Below are 19,113 nucleotides of genomic sequence, written 5' to 3' on the forward strand. Positions count from 1 at the left end.
GTTGTTATTAAAGAGCATAAAGTTGTTCATTCTTTCTTAATTAATGTTTTTAGCATTATGACTAAAACATTATTCGCTAAAAGCGACTGCGTTATAATGATTGCACTTTTCTATTTTCTGTAGGTTAGAATTCCGCAGGGCATCATGGAAAAATCAGTTTTGGAGAAATACTTGCTACAAACGCCATGATTGAATTTGATCGATGTAAAGCTCTTTTGGACTCAGAGACCATTGAAACAGTTAGTAAAGCATAATGGATTAATACGACTGTTTCGGTAGTATCTGGGTTCGATGGAGCTGTATTCCTCAAACTCGTCCTAGTTACTGCCAACTGCGATTCCCGGAAAGATGGAAGTCTTGCACGAGATCATAAATTCCTTGGTCGTCTCCTTCTCCGGATCATTTACATTTGTATTTTTTGACGGCAAATGCTGAAGCTCCCAGTCCATAATAGAAAAAAGTGATTGATTTTTTCAACTCTAAACTGCATGAATCATATGTGTTTATTATTATTATGTAGACTGTCAGTAATCTGATAATGTATCTTTAAATAATATATTTCAACTTATTTTAATATTTTATTTTATAGTAACTAATTTTGAAAAGATGAAATTCATTTTGTTTCTGAGGCTAGTTTACCAACTTTAAAATCTTATTAAAGCATTTGTACTAAAATAATAAATGAATAAATGTACTAAAATTTTTATACAATTAATATACATAGAAATAAACTGTAAGAAAATGGCTACTTTAAGAATACCGAAAATTCTTTGAAAACAAGTGCATCGATTCGATAAAGTTTACATTTGAAACATTTAATTTCATAGATACTAATAGTAAAATTAATTTGAATTGAAAAGGAAGAAGGCTTAAGAATTTTAAAGAGAAATTTTATTAACCGTCATTAAATTTGTATTTTTGGTAATTGAACAGCACTTTTGTTTCTTTAGTTTTAGTGTGGAAACAGAACAGTAATTTTTACCAGTTTTCATGATAAAAGTGGGAGAATTGTATTTTAAATTTAAATAATTTTTTGGTATTATTTAATCTTTTATTATCGGATTCCTGTCGCTCCTTGTGGCTTTGTTTAGTTGGTGTTTTGATTCTAGAATGGGTATTTTTATTGGATTCACATTTTCTAATGAATTTGTTCAGTATGAGTACTTCTGCTATAAATCAGTTTAATAAATGAAAACTTTTTCCATTTTTTTTTAATTTTATTTTGATGCATGAATATATGCAATTTAAAAATTTTTTTCAATCATTAGGCAATAAAAATAACGTTTGCATATTGAAAATCAAATAGCTATATTTAAAATATTTCTGGCTGAGTCTTTTTTCAACAACATATAATCAAACATAACATTATGAATTATGATGTAACTCATTGTCATATATTCATTCGTCTATAACATTATTATCTTTGTCTGGTTTTGTTAATTACTTATGCAGTAACATACATTTAAAATCTTGAAGCAGGAACAATAATCAGATTTATCTGCTTATAAATATTTTTTTTTATTCGATGAGTAAATATTTCATTAGGAAGAATACAAGTATTATTTGCCTTTGAAGAATTGAATTTTTTCTGAATCGCAAGCATAGATTTGACGATTTCACAGATTCAAGAATTTTTTTATTTTATAAATAAAATTTTGCTACAAAATATCATTAAATATTTTACAAAAAAAAAAACCTTCAGACTTGAAAATTCCTATTTTTTTAGGGCTGTAATCATATTTTATACAAAAGTCCTCTATGTGCAGAATAAAATATTGTACTCGATTATTTATTCAAAATGTTTCAATTTATAACAAAAAAAATGCTGTTTAAGGGAAGATATGTGAAAGAGAAAAAGTATTTTATTGTTTATAGACAATACCCTGATCAGGGACATATTATTTTATCTTGAAATTGTTAAATTTTTTTAAATACTGTTAAAATCGTATTTACCAAGAATACAAAAGTAATTTTAAATGATGTGACCATCCTTCAAATAAAAGTGATTATCAGCAGTAATCAAGTTTCGGAAAACTTTTGCAGTTTAAGTTTTTTCATTACAGTTTTGACTATATTTTTTACTATACCTGACATCAGTAGTATCCATCTTATTGCAAGTTTATTTTATATTTCAAATATTTCAGTTTTCGTCAGAAGATATTCATATTTCTCTTTCATAAACTTTATATTGACTTTTTAAATAATGTTATATTTCTTATATTTGCATTGTGGTTATTTTCAGCAAAGAAAATGTAACTTACATTTGCAATTCCAGAAAGAGAAATGATTACTGTTTATAAATCTATCCATTTAATTTTTGTATTTTGGCTTGTTAAACATACAAAGAATAAAAGTTTAGGAATCTGATATCTTATTTTAAAACTTCATTTCATAAAATATAAAGAGACTTTTGTCCCATTCCCAATATATTTTAATCGCTCATTTTTTATTATTCATTTATTTACTTTGCTTTCAATTTAAAAATCAATTTTTGCATAAAAATTCTTGAATATTGCTCACATCATTAATGAAATGTTTATGGAGATATATGTGTCGTTATCTTTTATTCCAAATAATTTTTTGAATTATAAAACATCAGCTCCAAATAATTATTTTCCCAAAAATTTAAGTTGAACATCGGATGCAGTAACATAATCGACCGTCTTTTTTAAAGTTTCGTTGACTTAAACAACAATTACAATTAAACAACAACTAAAACAACGTAAAATATAATTAATTTATCTGTCCGATTCACAGAGATTCGATTGATAGACGCACACATAATTGAAGTTCCACTGAACCTTTTTCTTTATGTGTTGTAACTATATCATACGATTTTTAAATTAAAATTTGAAGTTTTTCGAGAAAATAATTTTTTATCTGATTCACTATTTAAGATCCATTATTGCATTTCTTTTTGTTTTAGTGTTCTACCTGAAACTTTCCTGGTGGTTATCACAAATGACTGAAAGCAGTTCATCATGGATGCGTGCTTGTTGTATCTGCCTTCTGCCAACATCGAGTTCAACGTCCAAGAAATCATATCTATATTCATGCTAATAATAGAAGTTTCCAAACTTGAAAAAAGTGAAAAGAATATTTGTATCGTCTGTTCAAAGTGTGCGAAATGTATGCTCAACTATGAACACTGATTATTTTTAAATGCTTGTTATAGCTAATGTACACAAAATGATTGAAATGTTTTTTTTTTTTAAATTCAATTTGATATTTGTTGATTAGGCTGATCGGTAGTGAATTCCCCATTTGGCAGCTATGCCATCTAAAACTACTGGCTGAGAAAGACTTCAAACTGGTTAACAAAAAATTATTTCTTTATTATACAAATAAAAAAAAATGTGAAAATATAAAATCTATGAATTATAAAATATGATAAAATTAGCATTTCATCACATATAATTCGTCAGATTCCTAAATGTGTCATATTTTCACTTAGTTGTTTCATTGTCTATAAAAGCCGAGCATCTGTTTAAATAATATTGTACACAAATGTGACTGCCATTACGATTATATATTATAATAACTAATTTATATTTTCTAAGAATAAAAAAAATAATGTAATATAAATTATTGATATAGAAATATTGTCTAATGAATATTGAAATTTAGAAATAAATTGATCAGATAATTAAAAATTTTGTCTTTTATTATGTAATAATAATGGTTATAAAAGGTCTGTATCTATCGCCAGACTGATGCTTAAATACAAGAGAAGAAAATGTTTCTGAATTAGAATAGCTGAAATAATTTTTACAATTAGAACGTTCCTAATATTTCCCCCATGGAATGGTAGTAAACATGATCAATATGGAAAATTCATTTGCTATGAAACCAAATGAATATTACAAAATGAGCACTGGTACGAGAAAGATGTACTAATTATGAAGAACAAAGAAATAGGAATAAGCATTATTCATTATAGCGATTGAGGAATATACAAAAATAAAATTCGATCAGTTAACTGCTTCATCATGAAATCTTCTACCCATGTACCTCTGAACTCCAAATTTAGGCTTTATTTCTGTTGCATTATAGGTGTGAGAAGAGTTAATTTTGAGGAAGAATTGTTGAAAGCTGCTAAAAAGTTTCTAGAAAATATCTTTAAAAAATGTGAAAACCCTTGATATTAAAGTGTTTATTAAACTGATGAAATCTGACTATTTCCATGTTAATTATTAATTATACTCTACACTGAATACTAATCTGACATAGTACTGATTGTTAATTGTAAGTCATAGACTTCATTTATAATTAGGAAATCACTGACATCGATCAGAGCTAATTAAAGTCTAATAGGTATTTAGCTTATTTCTTTAGAAACTAGTTCCTTCTTCCATGGTCATTTGAATCTTATCTTTTCATATTAACTCCTCTCACAACTTGGTACTTTTCTTGACTCAAAAAATATCTTTCACATGTAATTTACTAGAAAGTTTAGAAATTAGTTTTATAGAATAAACAATTTATTCCTAATGTAGCATGTAAGAGGAGCTACCGCAATAGAAATTTAACTTACATTAAATGTGATTTTCATATTTTTAAATTAAAGGAAAAAAGAAATTGTTCAGTTAACTTTTAAAAAATGCTTGTTTTTAAAAGTTAGCTTATGTGGTTCTCATGAATTTATTCAGATCAATGTTAATTTGTTTATAATAGTTATAGGTAAATTTTTTTATTCAAAACCTAAGAGGTTCTCTGCAATCTGTCATTTCTGAAAATATTTTGTGATTATTTGTATTATGTATTCGTAGATTTATTTCATTCTTTGTATTTCTAAAGTAGTACTTATATTTACTAATAAAGTAGTAATATATTTTTAATCATTCTTAAAAATGTATCCGTTTGTTTGTTTCGAATTTAATATAAATTTGTTCAATTATGTGGGACAGTTGTGGCAATTTGTGAAAAAGAAAATTTGTTGATACATGACATTTGATAAATTATATTTCATTTATAATGATTCTCAATATGTTTTTTGTTATAAAAAGACAATAAATTAATTGCTATATTTTTTGTTTGTCTTAATTGTAAAACATATTTTAATGTCTGTTCTTGTTTATATATATATATATATATATAAACATCCCGGTTTTATTTCATCCCGGAGGTATGACTTATGCACAAACAGAAGCGACGAGCTCATCAACACAGAACGACACAAGAGAAATGATGAAAAAAAGGGAAGAAAATATTTTTCCCAGCGTTAATATACTGTGAGATTCTGATAGGGATTTCTTTACACATGCCGATTTGGGTAGGGGAATGTAGGTATCTTTTAGAAGAATTTGTTTAGGTTAGCTATTTTTCATCCCTTCACTTGGAGTGTGGGAAACACCGACCTAAGCATTTTTATAAAGCTTTCGTTGCATTAATTAAATAAAAAGGTTGGAATTGGCTCAAAAAATAAGCGAACATATTAGAATGAAGTAAATATGTGCTAAATTAAGCTAAAAATAAGGAAATTAATTAAGTTTAAATTAGATTTTAATATATATATATATATATATAATAGAATTCAAATAATATAATATTTAATAAATGTATTTCCATTTTTTTTCTGAATACGTATAGGTATTTTTTTGGTTATTTTAATTAGCTAGCCAAATTTTCAAATTTGTAAAATTTGAAAAGAAAAAAAATTTCTGATAAGTTTTTTGTTGAAATTAAGTTTATTTTTAAAATTCTAGTATATCTAAAAACTGAAGTGATAAAGTATTATAAGGGTCGGTTGTAGTTGATACTGAAATTTAGGAATTAAAGAAAATAGAAGTATGATCCAATTTAACTACATCAGTTTATATCATCCTGTTGGGGGGTATTACGTCTCTTAAATAAATGCAATAATGTACAAATGTTTAATTGTTTTTTTCTTTTTGAAAATATGTACTTTGCTTGTTAGAGAATTTCTTCTGAAACAATTATAAGTAAATATGTTGACCTTGCATTAAAAATAACATTTTTAAACCCTGGTTTTTTATTTTATTTTGGGAACTAAAATTTAATCTGATTTTGAATTTATATTTTCATAAAATTTACTTGAGAAAAGGAATTTCATAATGTTCAGTAATTCTTATCTGAAGTAAAGGCTTAAAAGCTATATTATCATTGAAAGTTAACGACTCTAGAATATTTGCACGTTCTGAGGCTGTAACTAATGATTAATTGAATGTTTAAAACAAAGAGCGAACCTTTTTAAGTTAGAATAAATTTTATTGTTATTATTACTTACGAAATTATTTTGGAGAATGGAATCAGGAGACAATAATTTTCACAGCCTTTTTCAGTGTAAATCCAAAATTGTATCATGTAAATGTAATTTTCCACAGTTATAAAGAAAATGTGTCTAATTTATTGTTATGATGATTTTAATTCTTAATCTCTCTTTAATTCTCTTCTTCTTTAATTTTTAATGATAAATATTAATCTGAAATTTATATTAAATTGTAAAAATAATAAAGTATTATTTTCTAAATTAGATGATACATTGCAAAGGATTATATTTTTACTACAATGCCGCGAATAAAGTATTATTTGTATTATTTTAAAATTTTATCAAAATAAATGAATCAAAGTTGTTGAAGTATTAAATAAAATAAATTCATACACACACGGACACAATCGAAAATAAATACGATAGATTCATACTTAATACCGATATTTCGTAACTTACTTTGTCAATTTATATCCAAATGCTGATTTTCATCACGATAGCGAAGAATCGGAAATCGCACATTAAAGATTACAAAGTTTGTAGAATTCAAGACCTTGCCTAAGGTTCATTATTTTACGTGCTTGCACGGAGCGGGTGAGTGGGTTACATCATTATTAGAGAACACGTGAGAAATATTTGAAGGGATCACTTTAGCATGTTTAAGAGGAGAAATTCAACAGCAAGCAGCATTATTCCAGAGATTTTTTTTTATTATTTCTTTACTTTTTTTGTTCTTTTTTTTTTCTTGCCGCTAAGTAGAGAAAGAAAAAATTATTGTAATTGCCTCAGAGTTTTTAATTATTATTATTATTATTATTTTGGTCTTACACCTTTACCAATCAGAAAAATAATTTCGTAATTAAATATATTATAAATCAAATATTTTTAACCAGATGACTGAAAAACGAAAGAAATCAGAAAGATGTAATTAATGTATTACATTAACATCAAAACTACGCATTTCTGTTAATTGTTTGAAGGTGCCTACCGACAAGAAATTGGTCTATTCCATCCTTGCGCTCTTGAAACAAATACTCAGAAAAGCAACAAACTCAATATATCGAAATGATCATCGACGCTACAGCACAGAGGTCGAAATTAAGGCTAAAACCTAATGGTTACCATCGGCCGCAGAACACATTAACCGTTGAAGGAGCGTCCATCATTGGAGAGGACATAACTCGACACCCTCAATATTTTTGTGCCTATTAGGTAAGCTAGAACCAACATTTAACAGGATTTTTTTGATACTTGAAGATATCTTTAATTGGGATGTACAACAAGTTAATTGAACCATATTTAAAGTAGGATTTTATCACTACTTTAAGATAGTTGGGTTTAATTTTGCACAAATTAACCAATCAAAGATATGCAAATACATACTCGTTTTTCTTCACTTTAGTATTATTCTTAATATAAGACATTCGTTTTTGAGTTGTTTTTGTTTTAATTTTGAAGCTTTTTTGAATGTTTATTTATGATCTTGTCGATGGCGATGCATCATCTTCAAATTAGGAAGTAACCCAAGAAAGAGAAAAAGCAGACTAAATAAGTTAAATTTATGATATTTAATAATCATTGAGGGAGTTGCCTTCTGCCATAACGATAAGTTAAACGATGGCAGAAATTGAACATTTGCAGGACAAAATAATCTTAATCACTTTTGGGAATCGAATTAGGAAAATGCGCGACGCATTATTGAAGAGTCAATAGAATGAGCCAACAAAAAAATTTTTTTGTCATTAAACTTTTTTTAATATAAAAGTGTAATCCTTTTGATGTGATACATTTTTTTTCAGTTGTCAAACAATTAGTAAGGGTGTATAATAATTCTGGAGAATAAAGCCAGATTACTGCTTAAACAAGAGCGAAGAAAATATTAAAAATATTTTTTTATAATTCCATTAAATTATTTATTTAGAGTTATTTATTATTAGAAGTATTTTAAACAAGACAATTTCAATTTGTTGAGTTACCACTTATTGCTGAATAAACCAGTTTTTGCGACTATTTTTTTAAGGAAAAATTTATATTTAGCAGTTTTATATAAAGGCAATTTAATCTTCTGCAGAATTCTATGTTTATAATTGTATAAACAAAGTATTTTAGACATCAAATAATGATATGCATTAAAATCATCGTATTTTAATAACTGCACACCTGTATTTTTAGGTACATAAACATCTATAATGTCTCGTGTTATCTTAGTGTCCTTAGAAATTTAAATGTTGTAGATAATGAATTTTAATTTAGTATTCGCATTAATTTGGTAAAATTTAATTCTATTCTTAAATTCTTCATATGCACTATCAAGGAATAGAACTGAAATCTTTCTTCTTTAGCTTTAGACAATGAAAAAAAAAATTTAATCCCGTACTTCACGAAAGTTGGAATATTGACTTAATTTTAAGGCGAAAATGAAATTTGTTGCCAAAAACTATGAAATAATATATATTTCGATTTTCGATCATAAAACATACATATTCTTCATTTATTAATCAATGAAAACTTAACTATATATATATATATATATATATATATATATATATATATATATATATATATATATATATATATATATATATATATATATATATATATATATATATATATATATATATATATATATATATATATATATATATATATATATATATATATATATATATATATATACAGGGTGTCCCAAAAAATGTATACACACTTTAAATAATTGTAAATTTGGGGTTTATTATAATTCGAATAATTTTCAACATGTAAAAGATTCTACAAATATCATTCTATTGTCTTGTTATCGCATGTTCTCAAACTGATGTCCGTTCTGCTCCAGACACTGCTGACAACGCGAAGCGATGGAATAGCACACATAATGGAACAATTTCTTTGGGATATTCGTACATTCATGTTCAATGGTGCCCTCAATTGAACAGCTGTTGCATTGTAAATCAGAGATAAGTTTGAAGCTGAACAGTTTCATCAGCTTCAAACTTATCTCTAATTCGAGTGATGGTAACTCGTGTAGGTGGTTCTTTGTTAAACTCCCTCTTAAATTGTCTTTGCACTTCTACTGCATTTTCATACTTCCAGTTGCATTTTAGAATAAATTTCCCTTCTTCAAATTCATGTCTGTCTGCCATCACTCGGTTCAATGGGTTCAGTCTGTAAAGAAAGAAGAAATAACTTAGTTATCAGCTGCTAAAATGTGTATACATTTTTTGGAACACCCTGTATATATAAGTATTATATATGTCAAATGATCTTCAGCACAGACAGCTAGATTTAGAGCTACAAAATTTCCGCATCTTTAAATTGAAATATATGCGCACTTTGAGGTGATATTTTTTCAAATTTTAATTAATTACAAATTAATTGAGATTTTTGTGTTATTCCGCAATAACTTCCAAAGCGTTTACGTCCTAAAATTAATTTTACATCATTTTGAAATTTAATTTATTCTCCTTCTAATGATAGGATTTAACTGCCATACAAAATCTTTCTGAATTATGAAAATGTTTTAAGATTATTATTTATTTATTTATTTTTGCTTGTTGATTTTATTGTTTCATATTTTATTATAAAAACATGATTTGTTCGGTAAAAATAAAATCCTCAATTGTTGATAATTTTTTTGTTTCTTTTCACAGAACAACATACTTCCATATTTCTAAGGACAGCGTCTGAAATGACTGTTTACTTTTGATTAATACAAAACTTTAAAAATAATTAAAAATTTTTAATAGATTGATTCGCTTCCAAAATGGAAATCCGCTTTAGAAAATAAGGATATTTTGTAGGGGTGCTGTAAATGCATAATTATAAAAAAATAAGGAAAAAAAAGAACTAAAATTATAGAAAATTTGCATATTTAGGACGAGAGTGGAAAATGATTTTGAAATCAGAAAATTTAGTACTCAGAATCAATAAGATGAGATGATATAAATAGACATCTTTACAAGATTCGCAGAAGACTGGGCCTCCTGTTGCTAACGGAAACGCTGACGTAGATTGCTTTTTTCCTGGAAAAATCCCTGGGAACTGAACAATGACGTGTTGAAAGAGAGAAGCCCACGCACCTTTGTTGGATCTGCAATCCCCCGGAACAGTGCTCATTTTGAAAGAAAATATCGTCGAAGATTGCAAGTTTGCCTCGGTATCACTCCAAAAGCTTACATCAGATTACTGCGAATGGGTGAGACATTTTTATTTTATCAAAGTTTCTGCTTTCTCTATTGACAAACATCTGTTGAAATTTGTAATGAATAATTTAATACAAAGATGTTATTTTTGGAAAAATATTTCTTACTAATCATCTATACTTATTATTTTTTGAAATATTTTATAAAACTTTTATGTTTTTGCAATTTTTTATGTAATCATTTGGGAAAAAACACCTGTGAGCACAGATTGATAGCGTTTAAATCCAAAATTATTTCAAAATTTCAATGAAATGCTTTCTAAGAAGTGGAACGAAAAAATCTTCCTAATTTAGCTGTTTGAAAACTAAATCTTAAAATTGAAATCTTACAGATAAGGAAAATAAAACATATTTACTGAACAAAGAAATAAGTAAATGCTGGGGCTCGAATGATAAATACAAGGAAATATTCAAAATTTTTGGCTTTTAAGGAAGTTTTAAAACAACAAATATGTACAAGCATGGACTTTGAATTGATTATCAATGAGATTTTATGCAATAAGATTTTGTCAAAATCTAGAAATGGAGAAAATAGCAATAAAAAACATAAACCTTGTTTAAAACGTAATTATGCATTTACAAAAACCAGAGTAATTTCTAAAGAATGAGAGCACATACAAGTGTGAACTGGCTTTACAAAGAAGAAAAAATGTTCAAAAATTAAGAAAATTGAGTAAAAATATTTCGATGTTGTCACCGAAAATTGACTTTCCAACGTAGTCATCCATTTTGTGCAAAAAAAATTTGTTGAATGGAGTGTTCACTGTAATAATGGTCCAGTATCCAATTTATCATTAGAGATGTCATTAGTATATCATTAAAGATGGTCAAAGATTTTATGTTTGAAAACGGTTTAAATGATGTAAAAAATTAAAGTTTTTGTTGTTTTAGATTGAAAAAAATAGGCATTCATGAAAAAATTACGAGATCTAAATTTTTATGCAGCCATTTGAATCGTATTTAGTACAATACTCTTGAATTTAAAATATTTTCTACAAATAATTTTCACTTTTTGCTACAAAAACTAAGTTTTAAAGCTTTGAATTTTATTTATGACAATCAACGAATGATTCAGGAAAACGCCCTCATTGAAATGTAGAATTTTGAATAAATGGTGATGTATATGTGTGACAAATATGATTTACTAAATTAGGATAAAATATTAAAATTATTAAATGGAAATAAAACATGGAAAAAATATTAAAAATTTAAATTTTGCAATTTTTTTTAAATGTCAATTTATTGACTCAAGTGCCGAAATGTCACTGTTATGCCATTTAAAAGGTTTTTTACTGGGTGTTTTTGCATGCATCTAATAGTTAATTATCAGATTCTTTCCGATGATTTGAGTTGACACCAAATATATTAGTTTTAAAGTAATTAAAATATATGTCTTGTTTCGCAAGTGAAATCAATTTAAAATATTCGGATATTTAATGTTACAAGCGTAATTCCATTTCAAACGCTGCATATGTGTCGAGATTCTTATCAATATTCTGAATAATCTATACTTTTGTGAAATTTCTGCTCGTTATTAGCTTTACGATATGTTCTAAACCGATTTGAACTTCTCATTGAATTAGCATACATTAAGAATATAGAAAATTCTCTTTTCAGTGTTTCGTTATTAATGAATAAAGCTTATTTATATAAATTTATTTTGAAAATGGTCTTTGAATTCTGTTTTTCGTAGCATGCAGAATCGGATTCTGATTGCCTCCCTGAGACCGATTTCGGAATCTTCCTTATCTTCACCATCCAAGACGTGACATTTTTTTTTATTATTCATTTTAATTTAATGTTCATTAAAACAATTTTAATTAGCAAATTTTGACAAATTGAAACAAAAAAAGTAATTGACAACAGGCTGATTTGAATTGATTTCAAAATGTCAGAAATTTGAATATATATATATATATATATATATATATATATATATATATATATATATATATATATATATATATATATATATATATATATATATATATATATATATATATATATAACTTGTCACTAAAAGGGCTTCTTACAGTTGTGAGGTTGCCTGTTTAATATTGAAATTCTGATTGCCTGAAAATAAAGTTGTTTTTAATTTTCATTTATCAAAATTCTTAATTTATTAGGAAATAATATTATATTAAATAGCTCTTAAATTCGAGGTACATGGTTCCATTCTATGTATATTTTAATAAAAAGTATACATAGATGGAAAATCAAGAATACAAATAGAAAGCATACAAATCAAGTATAAAATAGAAATTTAAAATACAAAAAACGTGTAGAAAGCCCTGAAAACTGAAAAGAGAGTATCGATAATTAGAAATTACCAAATTACATTTTTCAGAAATTGTTTCATATTTTTCTTCGAAATTATCAATACAAAGAAAAGATTAAAATTTTATCGAAAAAAGAAAATTACATGCAAGACATATTGCATTTTATATATCAATTTTTCAGAATTGTGACGTTTTTTTATTGATTAATATTTTCTATAATCTTTTTTCAATATTTTTAATAATTTAAATAAATTTAAAAAAGAAGTGGGGGACGTTTTTGAAAAGATTTTATATGTTTAGGAAAATATGTATTCTTACTTATATATATTTATCTATATATAATTATGTTCAGAATTTTTTTAATATTTGAGTCAAATTTAAATAACTTACATTCGTGAAAATAAATTTATGTCGTATGAAAAATATTTAATATTATAAGTAAGCATTTAATTAAATAACAAAAGTAAAGATATATCAAGAATTAACACGCTTGTTACTTTATACATTTTGATTTTTTGTACGGCAGTGAAGTTTACCTTTTTTAACTTTACTGAGTCTTTCAATTTACCACTTTTATAAACTTAACCTTACAACTCACCTATACCCAACTGTTCAGTGGTTTATTGGACGAATTAATGATATTAAAAATTATTTGTTCATGAACACTAAGAAACACAAAGAAATATTATCAAATCATGAAAAATAACAAAAAGATAATAAGCTGGTATTCTGATTTGTAATTTAAATTAAAAATTGCAATGACTTATATAAAGGTAATTATAAGTAAAGATTTACTCTACTTCAACGAGAAAAGTTTAATATGAATGAATGTAGTTATATATTACATTTATATAGTAGGCGAATTCTTCGACTTCACATTATTATCTATATTGAAAAAAGAAATAGTTTCTTCTGAATCTGTTACCTTTATTATTGGTAAAAATTCGAGATATTTGCCCGTCTGGAAATTAAGGAATTTTGTGATGTAAAAGCAGCTGCCTTCTTCAGTCCAAATATAAATTAAATTTACATTAATACAGCGATGTGTCCTCTCTTTCTATAACATTTAAAGGGTTTGCATTCAAATTCTGTGACTATTTATTTAAGTTTAAATGCAGCCTTAATTCTGTATTTATAAAACTAAAAATTTACTTTATAAATAAAAATTCCTTTTAATAATCTTTCTAATTTTTCGTCTAATCAATGACTGTACAGTATAACTCAACCTATCGCTTCCGCCATGCAAAAATAAATTCTAATATATTCCCTTTTCTCTCCTAAAATATTAAAACTTGAAAGGCCTCAAAATAATAAACAATTATAACATCTAAAAGGATATGTGCATGTTCAATAATAAATTTTTATAGCTTTAAAGGAAGATAGATATATTAAAGCAGTTTCTAAATCCTTTTTGCTTTGCTTCGCTTGTTTCACATTTCATGGGAGAATTCTGTACTCGAATTTTCACTAGCTTTCTTAAGCATTAAGAAAGTGACTGAAAAAGAGTGAACTTTTTTACAGTTATTCATTCTCAATGACCACAGAATATTTAAATAACTTTAGAGCTATCATTTAATAATTAATATATTAATTTAGCAGAAGAGACACAGAGGAGAAGTCATCTAGAACTCAACTTGAAAAATACTGATTTATATATATATATTTATGTGGAAAATCTGGATAATATTATTTTTTCAATAAGAAATAAGGAATATTAAAAAGACGTAAAGTAATCATCATAAAAAGAGCATGAATATTCATTAAAAATATTACAAATGCGATTAAAATTTCAATTATTTCAAACTATATTTATGAGAATTGCATGATTTTACGAGGGTTTTTTTTATATGTATACTTTTTTAATAAACATCAAATGATGTAAAAAATTTAAAAATTTACAATTTTTTTAGAAAAGGCCTAAGAATACTTTTCTGAAAGTAATCGACTTCCTTATTTTAACTTGAAGAAATTAGAGAACTTGTTTTGCTGTATTCAGAAATGAGACTCAATAGAATGCAAAGATCAAATCACTTAAAAGATAACTCAGTGAATGTGTCTCTATAAGATTTTTTAAAAAGGTTATTGTATTCTATAGAGATTAAATATTTAAAAAAACATTTATTGTTGTGTTATGATAGAACATTGTTTAAGTAAGTAAATACTGATTGCTTTATTCTATTTTTTCTGCAGGTCATTTTATTTAAGAAATTGAAACCAAATCTTCAACAGTACACTAGGAATTTTTTATTTGATTGGTATTTGATATCTGTGATGAATCAACTCTCAGATACCATTGTTGTTAACCCATTGAATTACGCTGTAAATTGTTTCATTAGCCATAGTAGAAACTCTACGGATTCACCTCCCTTGCTGATATCTTTGATAAGTGAGATATCAACTGTTTCCATGGTATCTGATTCTTCCATGATATCATGGTTTCCATGGTATCAAAATTTGACTGCTGCATATTGTAAATCTGAAATAACTTGAGTGGAGTGAAGAATTTTTCACTGATGAGAAAAAAGGGATTAAACGTCTTATTTTAGATTGAAGTATATTAGTAAGGATCAAAAATGGAACTCAAGCAATCTTCGTACACGGAAGACAATGGAATGAGCCGCATTACCGCATCTAGAATGAAGGATTGATTGAGCAATTGGGTACGTACATAGGTCTTCAAACATTCATTTATTTTTACACTAAGAGGTGTTAAAAGTCTAATTCAAAAGCTTATACTTAAAAAAAGGAGAATTCCATTCAATAAAATTAAGCACAATTTTTAATTAAATATTTCATTGTCTACTACGTTTGATTCATCATTAGAATTTTATAATACTAATAACGCATCATTACTTTACTAAATTTTACACATTTATGTTATACAAATAGACTAAATGCGGTTGAATATGAATAGCATAGTGATAAGATTTATTTCTTTGCAAATCAAGGGCAGCATTCCTTTGATTCTGCGCACAGTCGAACTGGAGAATCTTAGAATGAAGGAAATTTGATGAATTATTTTTCATTCAATTTTTTTTGAAATATGCATGTATTCGAATTTTTAAGTAGTTTAATCAGTATTTGAATTTTAGTAATCACTTTCAATATAATAATTCCGAAGCAAAAGATTTCCCCCACAAGAATTGAGGATGTTCCACTTTTAATGGAACAAAAGGTTCAAAAATTCGAAAAAGATAGTCTGTATTTATATTTTCTGGAAATAGAAACTTCCTATTTCAACTGAAAAAAATTAATAATAAATGATATTAATTTTACTAATAACTTCTTTTCATTATCATCTGAATATTGAGTAGGTGTGATTTCAATAAAATTTTTGGTGCATTTATTAAGTGAAAACTGAGATATAAAATCAGACATTAGCATATGTATTAATAGCCTTATTCCTTTTCTGCTCTTTTTTGCACGAATCTTCTTAATGGAATTAAGTCAGTCAGAATTCCGTTGAAATTATAACTACAAATTTTCTGGAATCTAATTTTCAGTTTGCATACGCAGTGTCTTAATTTCCTTTTCTTATTCCTCACTTTTCTGCTGATTCCAACATTAAACTGGTGTGGCGACGTTTGCATGCACTATGAAAGCATGCGCAGCTTTATCCTAGTTAGACTGAAACATCCAGATTAAGAATATTTAAGAATTCCAAGCTTAAATATTTAATCTACGGGATTTATGTTCTAATGCAGATAATACCTTTGTTTAGACATCTAAAATAATTAAATCAAATAAAATTAGACTGCAAAATTTCATTACAACGTTGCTAAAAAATACGAGACTTTCTATTTCTCGATTTCAAAAATTAAAGAAAATCGTACCCTTAAATAATTGATAAAAATGAAGCGTTGTAATTTCATTGCAAAAAGAAAAATACTCCTGAAATTGTTTATGAAATATAAATATATATTTATAAATTATATATAAAAATATTTTTTGAAAAATGCTAAGATTAGGTTAAAAAAATTAGCGATATATAGATACACTTAATTTAGACGATGCTTTTTTTACTCTAGAGTGTGAAGAATTGTTCGTCTGTACTTGAACTTATCTGCATAAAAAGTAAAAAAATCCCTTTTCATTAATTAGAATTTCAACAAGAAAGTCGCTCCCACCCTTTTAATTGTATCTCTCCCACGTTTGGCAGCTCTTGAGTCAAAAAAATCGGACCTGTAGATCTCCTACACATATTCATGGACGAACGAACACTTTTATTGAAAAGAGGGATAATACAGAAACATTTCATTAAAATAAATGAACTAATAATAAAAGAGAATGCATGTATTGGCTTCCTTTTCCCTCTCGGAAGGGCAGATTGTTTAATCTAAAATAACAAAATTTGGCACAACTGCAATTTTAAAAATGAGAATTAGACCGATTTTTTCGAAATTTTAATTAAGTATACATTAAGTAATAATTTTTGGGGTATTCCAGATTCTTACCGAAAATTGTTTTTGAGCAAAAATGATCTTATAATAATGGCATAGAAAATATTATCGTTGTAATTCTTCATAAACAATAGTCGTTTAATATTTCTGATTCAAACAATTTCTTAAAGAAGGTTTCAAAACTTATTTGCAATTACCTTTTTTTTTTTTCCTTCTTATATTGAAAATTAAATTAATTCCACTATGTATAAAACTTTTAAATTTATGTTATTTCTTTTTTAAAAGGTTCTTTATTTCACAGACGCAGTTTTTCTCCACTTCATCTAAATTAAAGAGGAAGAAACTGCTTTTCCAGCGTATGGACGAAAGAGGTTCTTTCATGATGTGTAGGTGAGTTATTTAGCAGGTATTACGTAAGTATAGATAAATATTACTTTTTAGTATACATAATTTCTGGTATGTGGTGTCTTGAATCATTTAGTTATTGATCGAAATTATTAGTTATTTAGTTATTATTTAGTTATTGATAGATCATTAGGTTTATTTTTTATTGTCTGTAAATAAAGAGGCAGAGATCTGTTTTTGGTTTCGGGTTTAGTCGATTCGAATTTCAATAATGGTATTGAACCTCACTGGGAAAAATATATTCGTATTTTATTGTTAGAAAATCTTTAGTAGTCACTTTATTATTAAAATATGTGATATAATTAAATTAAAAATGAACTTTATCATAAACTAAATAGTATTTATTGTTACACATTCTTGTTATTTATCAAAATTATACACATTGAAAAAGAAAAAATTAATACTTATTTCTTCCATATTTATTGAGTCATTTTGTCTCAAACCTCCTTAACAATGGGATATAAGGTCCTAGCTAATTATTTTCACTAGGTACAAAACATTTAATCCTTTTTTGTGCTGTTTAGTTGTTAATTTTTTGACAGCTCGAATGCAACTTGTGTACACTGTTTTCTTTTGTGTGTGTGTTTATATATATATATATATATATATATATATATATATATATATATATATATATATATATATATATATATATATATATATATATATATATATATATATATATATATATATATATATCTCTTATTTGGTTTTGAGTAATTTTTTCTTTCACTTAAAAAAAGAGAAAATTGTCGCATAAATAGAATACGTTTTTAAAATAATATGAAGCATAAAAATGCTCAAAATAATCTAATTATTGTTATTAATATGATAGGTAATCTAATGGTCGCCAAAAGTCGGATTGGAAACAATAACTACATTGTTCTTATTTCCATTCTGTTAATGGGAGTTTTTTAAAGGTTTGATAGAGAGTTTCATAATGAAAAACATTTATTAAAAACAATAACTCTGATTGGATTTGGTCGTCACTAAAATGTATCAGCATTGTTCGGATATCGTTAAACAGTTAATAATTCATGGTAGTGAATGAACCGATAAAGTCACTATTTCGGTCGTGTCTGGGTTGTACTGAATTGCGTAATTCGAAATTATGATTGCATTAAATTCCGATAATAAGCGAAGATATGAACCAGATCATCAGTTCTCTCATCTCCTCATTCAAAGGATTGCTCACCCTTGTTAGCAATAGCAAATACTGCAGCTCCTAGTCCATAGCAAAACAATGGGTTTATTTATTTATTTGCAATCAAGTTACCTGGATCAAGCGTTTTTACTAGCTTTACATAGACTCTCAGTAATCCGGAACTGCATGTTTAAATAATATTTCGACGACAGTCTTAATGTTTTCCTTTGAAAGCGATTAATTCAGCAATGATAAAATTCGTTCTGTCAGTGAAGCGATTGTAAAGATATAAAAAATCTGGCGTTAAAATCATACGGAGTTCTATCGTTCAGAATAAATGCTCTAAAATTCTTGTGAACGTTTACGATAAACATATAAAAAAATGACTGCATTAAGAATGCTAAAAATTATTGGTTAGCATCTCCAATTATTAGAAATAGACAAGCTCTAAACATTTAAAT

General features: G+C 26.3%; 2 long non-coding RNA genes across 2 annotated transcripts; both read left to right on the forward strand.

Annotated features, from left to right (window-relative positions):
* Window positions 1-326: 326 nt before the first annotated feature.
* LOC129989280 (uncharacterized) lies at window positions 327-3,208 on the forward strand. The gene is made up of 2 exons (XR_008785745.1): window positions 327-460; window positions 2,927-3,208. It is a non-coding gene; the product is annotated as an uncharacterized LOC129989280 (long non-coding RNA).
* Window positions 3,209-10,293: 7,085 nt separating this feature from the next.
* LOC129988967 (uncharacterized) lies at window positions 10,294-18,086 on the forward strand. Its single transcript, XR_008785716.1, has 3 exons — window positions 10,294-10,418; window positions 14,894-15,363; window positions 17,405-18,086. It is a non-coding gene; the product is annotated as an uncharacterized LOC129988967 (long non-coding RNA).
* The last annotated feature ends 1,027 nt before the right edge of the window (window positions 18,087-19,113 follow it).

Source organism: Argiope bruennichi, chromosome 10 (genome assembly GCF_947563725.1).
Source record: "Argiope bruennichi chromosome 10, qqArgBrue1.1, whole genome shotgun sequence".
Classification (NCBI taxonomy): Eukaryota; Metazoa; Arthropoda; class Arachnida; order Araneae; family Araneidae; genus Argiope; species Argiope bruennichi.